We start from the raw sequence: 9,866 nt of genomic DNA, 5'->3' as shown, positions 1-9,866 counted from the left end.
GAACAAATCGTGGGTTTATGGACTAAAACTGTTTTTGTGTTTTTTTTTTCTGAACTGTAAAAAAAATTCTGGTACTCGACCCCTGAGCGGTCGCTCAACAAAACTGAGGGGGCGCTCAGGGGGTCACTGGAATTTTTTTTTCAGCCCCTGTTTTCTGATTTTTTTGTGTTTTTGGATATGTTATTAACTTCTAAGGGTTCCTGTAACAATAATTCATGGGTTGCCTCCCACGCAGCGCTTCTTTTTCGTCATTAGCTTGACGTTCCGTACCCTTCTCAAGTAGTCAACAAAATGGCACTAACCACTTCTCGGTTTGCCATGTCCCCATAGTAGTGCTTCAACCGGTGACCGTTAACCTTGAATGCTTGGTCCGGATCATTCTCAAAAATTTCCACCGCTCCATGTGGAAACACAGTTTTGACAATAAAAGGTCCAGACCACCTTGATTTCAACTTCCCAGAAAAAAGTCGGAGCCGAGAGTTGAATAAAAGAACTTGTTGCCCTGGCACAAATAACTTAGGATGTAGCTTCCTATCGTGCCACCTCTTCACCTTTTCCTTATACATTTTGTATTCTCGTACGCTTGAAGTCGAAATTCATCAAGTTCATTAAGCTGAAGCATTCTTTTCTTACCAGCTGCATCTAAATCCAGGTCCAACTTCTTCAATGCCCAGTAGGCCTTATGCTCAAGCTCCGCAGGTAGATGACATCCCTTACCGTACACCAACTGAAACGGTGACATCCCAAGTGGAGTTTTGTATGCTGTTCTGTAAGCCCAAACAGCTTCATCGAGCTTTAAAGACCAATCCTTCCTTGACGGACAAACAACCTTCTCTAGAATGCGCTTTATCTCTCTGTTAGACACTTCCGCTTGACCATTTGTTTGCGGATGATAGGCAGTAGCTACTCGATGATTCACATTATAACGCTGCATCATAGAAGTGAACTTACGGTTGCAAAAATGCGATCCTTCATCACTTATGATTACCCGAGGTGTTCCAAACCTTGTGAAAATTTGCTTATGAAGAAAATTTAGCACTGCCTTTGCATCATTTGTCGGTAAAGCTTTAACTTCGACCCATTTTGAGACATAATCGACTGCCAGCAAGATGTACTGATTATTGCAAGACGAGATAAAAGGCCCCATGAAATCGATTCCCCACACATCAAAGACCTCGACTTCAAGCATCACATTTAATGGCATCTCATCCTTCCTTGACAAATTTCCCACTCTTTGGCAATGGTCACACCTTAAAACAAACTGATGAGCATCCTTGAACAAAGTAGGCCAAAAAAAACCTGCTTGCAGAATACGAGCTGCCGTCTTCTCACCACTATAGTGTCCACCATAAACCGTGGAATGGCAGTCTCGTAATATCCCCTCCGTCTCACAGAACGGGATACATCTCCTGATGATCTGGTCAGCTCCCTGTCTAAACAAATATGGTTCATCCCACATATATCACTTCACCTCATGCAGAAACTTCTTCTTTTGAGCGGATGTCAAATTAGGAGGCATTATATTGCTGACGAGATAGTTTACAATATCTGCAAACCATGGTTCTTCCTCCTGAATTGCAAACAACTGCTCATCCAGAAAAGATTCATTGATTAACGTCCTATCTTGTGAAGTAGAATCGGGATTCTCCAACCTAGAGAGATGGTCAGCTACTTGATTCTCAGTACCTTTTCTATCTTTGATCTCTAACTCAAATTCCTGAAGTAAAAGCACCCAACGAATGAGTCTCGGCTTCGAATCCTTCTTGGAAACTAGATAGCGAATAGCTGCATGATCAGTGAATACTGTTACTTTCGTACCAAGTAGATACGATCGAAATTTCTCAAACCCAAAGACTATAGCCAAAAGCTTCTTCTCAGTAGTGGTGTAGTTCAAGTGGGCACCATTTAAGGTCTTACTCGCATAGTAGACCACATAGAAGAGGTTTTTCTTGCGCTGTCCCAGAACTGCACCTACCGCATAATCACTCGCATCACACATCATCTCAAACGGTTCTGTCCAATCTGGTGCTGTAATAACTGGTGCAGTGATCAAACTCTTCTTGAGAGTCTCGAATGCTGCCAAACATTCATCATCAAATTTGAAAGGCACATCTTTCTCAAGCAAATTGCACAACGGCTTAGATATCTTTGAAAAGTCCTTGATGAATCGCCGATAAAAACCCGCATGACCAAGAAAACTACGGATTCCTTTCACAGAATTAGGTGGGGGAAGATTTTCAATGACTCCCACCTTGGCCTTGTCCACCTCCAGACCCTTGCTAGAGACCTTATGCCCAAGGATAATGCCTTCACGCACCATAAAATGACATTTCTCCCAATTGAGCACCAAATTAGTTTCCACGCATCTTTTGAGTACGGCGCGCATATTATTCAAACATTCATCATATGAGTGTCCAAAGACGGAAAAGTCATCCATGAACACTTCGACGTTATTTCCAATCATGTCAGAGAATATAGCCATCATACATCTCTGAAAAGTGGCCGGGGCGCCACATAACCCAAACGAAACTCTGCGAAAAGCAAACGTGCCAAATGGACAAGTGAAGGTAGTCTTTTCTTGATCCTCTGGTGCAATACAAATCTGATTATACCCGGAATAACCATCCAGAAGACAAAAATACTCATGACCCGCCAATCTGTCAAGCATCTGATCAATAAATGGAAGAGGGAAGTGATCCTTCAATGTGGCTTTGTTCAATTTTCTATAATCCATGCATACTCTCCATCCTGTAACTGTTCGAGTAGGGATGAGCTCATTCTTTTCATTTGCGACCACAGTGATACCTCCTTTCTTAGGTACACATTGTACGGGGCTCACCCACGAGCTATCAGAATTAGGATAAATGATGCCTGCATCCAGCCATTTCAGAATTTCTTTCTTCACCACTTCCTTCATGATGGGATTCAGTCTTCGCTGCTGTTCCACAGTTGGCTTACTACCTTCCTCTAGCAGAATTTTATGCATACAATATGAAGGACTTATCCCCTTGATGTCTGCTATGGTCCATCCTATAGCCGATTTGAATTCTCTCAAAATCCTTAAGAGCTTGTCTTCCTCACTACCTGAAAGGTCAGATGAAATAATAACAGGTAACGTAGATGAATCACCTAAAAAAGCATACCTCAAGTGTTCAGGTAATGGCTTGAGCTCCAAGGTAGGTGCTTCCTCTATTGATGGTTTGAGCTTCCCTTCAGCATTCTTAAGGTCAGAAGTACCAAGAGATTCAAATGGTATGTCCAGCTTTCGCTTCCAGGGAGAAGCGTTCAGATATTGTAATTGCTCGTTGCCATCTTCATCATCGCTGTCAAAATCCCCCACTAAGGCACTTTCCAATGCATCAGACATTAGCATGTGATCGAGTTCCGAAGTAACCGCAGAATCAATCACATCCAATTTTAAGCACTCCTCATCTTCTGTAGGGAATTTCATTGCCTTGAATACATTGAAGGTCACATCCTGATCTTGGACCCGCATAGTAAGTTCACCTTTTTGCACATCTATCAAGGTACGGCCAGTAGCCAAGAAAGGCCTTCCCAATATTATTGGAATCTTCTTATCTTCCTCAAAATCCAGAATAACAAAATCTGCAGGAAAGAAGAGCTTATCCACCTTGACGAGCACATCCTCAACTATGCCCCTTGGGTAAGTAATGGAACGGTCAGCCAATTGTAGCGACATGTATGTGGGTTTTGGATAAGGCAGATCCAGCTTTTTAAAGATCAACAACGGCATCAGATTAATGCTTGCTCCCAAATCACAAAGGCACTTGTCAAAAGTCAGATTGCCAATGGTGCAAGGAATGGTGAAGCTTCCTGGATCTTTCAGTTTTGGTGGTAACTTTTGCTGCAGAACAGCGCTGCATTCTTCCGTGAGAGCAACGGTTTCAAGGTCATCCAGTTTCACCTTCCTTGAAAGAATAGTCTTCATAAACTTCGCATAACTAGGCATTTGTTAAAGAGCCTCAGCGAAAGGTATATTGATGTGAAGTTTCTTGAACACCTCCAGAAACTTCCCGAACTGTCTATCCAGCTTTTGTTGCTGCAATCTCTTAGGAAAAGGTGGTGGAGGATAAAGCTATTTCTCCCCTGTATTAGCCTCAGGCAGAGTGTGTTCAACAGTAGTCTTCCTTGGTTCCGCCGCTTTCTCCTTTTGCTTAGATTCTTCATCTCTAATTTCAGCTTCTACTTCTTTTGCCTTTTCAGAATCAGCTACTTTTCCAGACCTTAGGGTAATAGCCTTGACTTGCTCTTTAGCTTCCTTCCTGCCTGGTACTTCCGTGTCACTGGGAAGAGTGCCAGGTTGACGATTGAGCACTGCATTGGCTAATTGACCGATTTGATTTTCCAAGGTCTTGATAGAAACCGCCTGACTCTTGCACAACAGCTTAAGTTCCTCAAAATCAGCACTAGTAGGTGCAACTGTACTTCCCTGTTGAGGATATGATTGCCTTGTAGCATACTGCTATGGTTGCTGGAATCCAGGTGGGTTAAACTGTTTACTCACTCCTTGCTGATATGGTGGCTGAATAGCATTCTGATTATTCCCCCAGCTGAAATTTGGATGATTTCTGTTGTTAGGATGATAGGTCGCTGGCACAGGCTGCTGTTGTCGCTGATAATTATTCACATACTGAACAGATTCGTTGACAAGAGAACACTGATCCGTAGCATGAGAACCTGCACAAAGCTCACAAACCATAGCTATTTGATTAACACCATATGTAGCCAGAGAATCAACCTTCATTGATAGCGCTTGGAGCTGGGCTGCAATAGCGGTGGCTGCATCAACTTCCAGAATACCTGCTACCTTGCCTGACGTCATCCTCTGAGTTGGGTTTTGATGCTCATTCGCAGCCATCGTCTCTATAAGATTATACGCCTCAGTATAGCTTTTAGCCCATAAGGCGCCTCCAGCTGCTGCATCGAGCATGGGCCGAGATTGGGCCCCCAAACCATTATAGAAACCAGTGATCACCATCCAATCCGGCATTCCATGATGTGGACATTTTCTCAACATTTCCTTGTAGCGTTCCCAAGCCTCGCACATAGACTCTGTAGGTTGCTGCGCAAACTGAGTAAGAGCACTCCTCATAGCAGCAGTCTTTGCCATCGGATAAAACTTCACCAGAAACTTTTGCGCAAGATCTTGCCACGTAGTGATGGACCCAGCTGGTTCAGAATGTAACCAGTCTTTAGCCTTGTCCCTCAGTGAGAATGGGAAAAGCCTCAACTTGATAGCCTCATCAGTCACGCCATTATACTTTAAAGTGCTGCAGATCTCGACAAAATTCCTTATGTGCATGTTGGGGTCTTCAGTTGCCGCTCCTCCAAAAGAAACAGAATTCTGCACCATCTGAATAGTGTCCGGCTTGATTTCAAAGGTGTTAGCTTGAATAGCCGGATGAAGGATGCTTGACTGAATGTCATCAATTTTAGGCCGAGAAAAATCCATAAGAGCTGGATCAGCTTGAACAATACGATCTCCCATGTTTACTGGTTCTTTCTGCTCAGTTCCTGAATCCGAATCCTCAAAATCTAACTTCTCCGGAATATCAAGAACTTCGCCTGTCTCCTCAGTTGTATCTAAAGTCCTTTTGCGAGCACGAGAACGAGTTTGCATAAACGCTTGCTAAAGTACCTGAAACACAACCGAAAAAAATAAGTAACTACTACGTCCTAATCACTGAGTCCTAATGACCAATGATGGTAAGTACATAAACTAAACAAATACGCCGAGTCCCCGGCAGCGGCGCCAAAAACTTGTTAGGGCGAAAACACGCGCTAATATTCACGCAAGTATACGCGTTCGCAAGTAATATAGAATATTTTCTAGTTCGTTCCCTCAGAGACTCAGACTAAATTATTGTCTAATTAAACTCACTCACCAATGTATGATTACTTCTCAATGTTAAGACACTAACACTTAGAATTATTGATTAAATATTAACTATAATTAACTACTTAATTAATCACTTAACTAACACTTCAATTTATCAATAATAAAACACTCATGAGATCACAACTTCATTATTACTTCCTTCTATAGCCATTGTTATTACCTTTAGCATGTGACATTGATGATATTAATCGAATAACACGAAACTGATAAAAGCCAACTTTCATTGTACTAATACCATTCTACCAAGCATCCACAATTAAGATAGAAGTTGAATAGTCATCAATTATGTTGAGTTCCTATATGTCTACAGAAATTGACAACACAACGATTTAAGCACAAGTTATTCCTTTTGATTACACAGGGCAAATAAAACTGTTAGAGTTACCCACTAATCATGCACAACGTACATGAACCTATGCTAGCATGGCAAGTTCTAAATCTCATGATCCACCGTCACTTCACAAGAGATTAACACCCTATCTTATATGTTCGCGACGCACATAAGACGAATACGCACAACCAATACTAGATATCATGCAATCATCACACACTAAAGTATTAAACGATTAACTAAAGAATTCCATAATAAATCCGTTGCAACCCCATGATCACGATTAGCCCATAATAGCACTTATCATCATCATGGGTTCATATGAAATCATGATAAACAAACACAAGAAAATAATAACTAAACTAATTATATTAAAACAGAGTACGTCACAAGAGTAAATAAGTTCAAAGCAAGAAAACTAGCATCCAACGTTACAACGAAATAAGAATCACAAGAAAATATGCTTCCTCTTCGTTGCGGTGTGCTAAATCGGTCTTCTTCCTTATCTCCTTCGCTCCTTGCGTAAAAACACAATCTTCTTTAATCCACACTTGTGAAAACGTCTCAAATCTACTTATATAATAGTCCCATAAAACTCAGATTACATAGAAGTGGAAACCAAACAGAAGTAGAAGTCCTAAAATAATTTGTCTTTTTTCCCGACCCTGCGCGGCCGCTCAGACCTCTACTGAAAAAAAATTATTTTGCTCCGTTTCTTCGCCGTAATCTGCCCGTTTCTTTCCTCTCGCAATGGTGAACACATACCAAGGCTTATTCTTGATGATTCCTCCTCCGAAATGCAACTAAAACCCTGAAATGCATAAACACTAGAAAAACGCATCAAATACACAAAATACTTGATTTCAAGACACCAATTTAAGCCATTTTAAGACGTTCTAAGTGGTATAAAATGCCACTTATCACTTGGGCCTTTGTTTAATGTAGACCCAACCACAGATACTCGAAGAACTATTATAACACTGGAAGATTTTCCTAAAAACTGCTACTGATAAAGGGAAACCTCCCCTAAGACAATAAACCATGAAACATAAAATGTTCCTCCAGGCGTTTGGAGGAAGCTGACAGGGGTTAATTTACAAATCTGCTAAGAGGTGAGGAATGAAAGGATGAAAAGGAAACCTAAGCCCAACATCAAGGGCATATGTGTAAACAAAAAGAGTGTCGGGTTTCCAGTGGCAAGTACGATCGCCACCGGCAACTGGAACTAGTCTAAGAGGGGGACGAACATTATAACGTGCATTTAACTTATCGTAATCTATATTGTGCCATGTGTTGCAATGATCGAAAGAGTCAAGATGTACAGTTGAGGAATATTCGCCCCCCTAGTATTAATCATATCTAACAAAGACATGTAAGAAGAACGGATTTCGATATTCTTACCTCATTTTGAAGCAGAGGCAATCTTGGCCACTCTCTCAGCACCTTTGTCTGCCATTAATGGAGGATGAGGAAGGCTTGGAAACATGAAAAAAGGCCGGTGGTCGGAAAATCACTAGAGGAGGAGGAGTGTTGAGAGGAGAGTACAGAGTGTTTGAGAGGAAATGATGAGTGCATTGAAAAGTGTGGAGAGTCACACTTCCACCTCACTCTTATATAGGCACATATAAGGCAAATTGGGCCTGGAAAAACCCATTTGGGCCCAATATCAAGAAGGTTCTGGAATGATCTACAGAGTTTTAGAAGAATCTTGATTTAAAATATATGTTTGAGAACATTCTGGAAGTTTCCAGAAAAATCTAAAAACATAAGGAAAAACCTCAGAATACCAGAAGATTCTGAAAATTAGGCTTAGAAATGGAGGCCCAGCCCAAGAGTTATTGGGCCTGGGGGTATAAAAAACCCAAGTTTTTGGATCTGAAAAAATAATCAAGCCCAGTTTAGGGCCCAAGTGTTTGAAATGCCCAGCAAAAAGGCCCAAGTTAGAAAATATAAAGCAAAACGACTTTGGGCCCTGTAAATATAAAGCCCAACATGATCCAACATAAAAAAGAGAGAGGCTCATTAAAAGAAGTCCAGTAAAGGGTAGGCCCAAAAGAAAAGCCCAGGAAATTTGGGACCCAAAAAATTATTTATTCGAAATAAAATATATATGCAAAATTTCTGACCCAATTCGATCAGGATTCATATTATGTTTTTGGTCGAACGATTGAGGTCGAAAATGGCATCGACCAGGGCTATAAAAAGGAGTTAATTCGGTCAGAAAAAAGTAAATCCTGACCGAAAAGGACAGGATCTTAGTCGAATGCAAAAAGGGGAAAAAATCCTGACCGAAATTCGGTCAGGAATCCTAGTCGAACACTCCGGGTCGAAATGACCTTCGACCAGGGCTAGAAGGGGGAGTTAATTCGGTCAAAAAAACATCGATCCCAACCGAAATGGTTAGGATTCCTGATCGAATGAAAATAATAATAATAATAATAATAATAATATGTGAAAAATCCTGATCGAAATTCGATCAGGATCTTACTCGAATGCTTCTAGTCGAAAATGCTGTCGACCTGGGCAATATAGAGCATAATTCGACCAGGGTCCTGGTCGAATAAGGACCTGGTCGAACAGTATATAAAAAAAGGAAGAAAAAAAAGGAAAATCCTGAAAATTGCAGAATTTAAAGGAAATTCCTTAAATATTTTCTGGAAGATATGAATATTTTCAAAAAATAAGAAATAAATCCAGAAATTAAAGGAAATTCCTTAAATATTTTCTGGAAGATATGAATATTTTCAGAAAATAAGGAATAAATCCAGAAATTAAAGGAAATTCCTTAAATATTTTCTGGAAAATATGAATATTTTCAGAAAATAAGGAATACATCCAGAAGTTAAAAGAAATTCCTTAAATATTTTCTATAAGATATGAACATTTTCATAAAATAAGGAATAAATCCAAAAATTAAAGGAAATTCCTTAAATATTTTCGGGAAAATATGAATATTCTCAAAAAATAAGGAATGAATCCAGAAATTAAAGAAAAATCCCAGAAATTAACGAAAATTCCTATAAATTAAGGAAAAATCCCAGAATTAAGGGAAGAATTCCTGAAAATTAAGAAAAAAATCCCAGAATTCAAGGAAAATTCCTGAAAATAAGGATAAATCCCAGAAATTAAGGGAAATATTCCTGGAATTAAAGGAAAAATCCCAGAAATTCAGGAAAATTCCTGGAAATTAAGATAATTCCTAAATAATAGGGATAAAAGTAAATCATTGTAAATGTGTAGGTCGCTCCACACTTACGCAAAAAACGATACCCTGTAAGGGAACGAATGAACTTAACTTCTGCGAAACCTAGTCACTATTTCCCAAAAGTTGGGGGCAAATGACAGGGAAGAAAATAAGGCCCGGGTATGTAATTAATGTTGCATTAATCATATCAGAATTGGGCCAACAGCTAGGCCCATTTGAGAAGGCCCAAAACCCTGAATATTAATTAATTTCATAATTAATTAATAAATGATAAGTCAGCTGATAAGATGAGTCCTAGTGGAGAAATAAATCCTTGTAGATTGGCCTCCAAGAAACCTGGTGGGATAAAAAATCAGTTTCCTACTTTTTAGAACTCCAAAGTCCATTCTAATTCTGAGACTTGACCACCA

At 40.0% G+C, this 9,866-nt stretch overlaps 1 non-coding gene across 1 annotated transcript; it reads left to right on the top strand.

Annotated features, from left to right (window-relative positions):
* Positions 1-5,009: 5,009 nt before the first annotated feature.
* On the top strand, positions 5,010-5,116 carry LOC141709747 (small nucleolar RNA R71). Its single transcript, XR_012570310.1, has one exon. It is a non-coding gene; the product is annotated as a small nucleolar RNA R71 (small nucleolar RNA).
* Positions 5,117-9,866: the final 4,750 nt, after the last annotated feature.

The sequence above is a fragment of the Apium graveolens genome, chromosome 2 (genome assembly GCF_009905375.1).
Source record: "Apium graveolens cultivar Ventura chromosome 2, ASM990537v1, whole genome shotgun sequence".
In the NCBI taxonomy this organism is placed as follows: domain Eukaryota; kingdom Viridiplantae; phylum Streptophyta; class Magnoliopsida; order Apiales; family Apiaceae; genus Apium; species Apium graveolens.
Note: the sequence above shows the minus strand (reverse complement) of the source record. Positions and strands in the feature narration are given on the sequence as shown.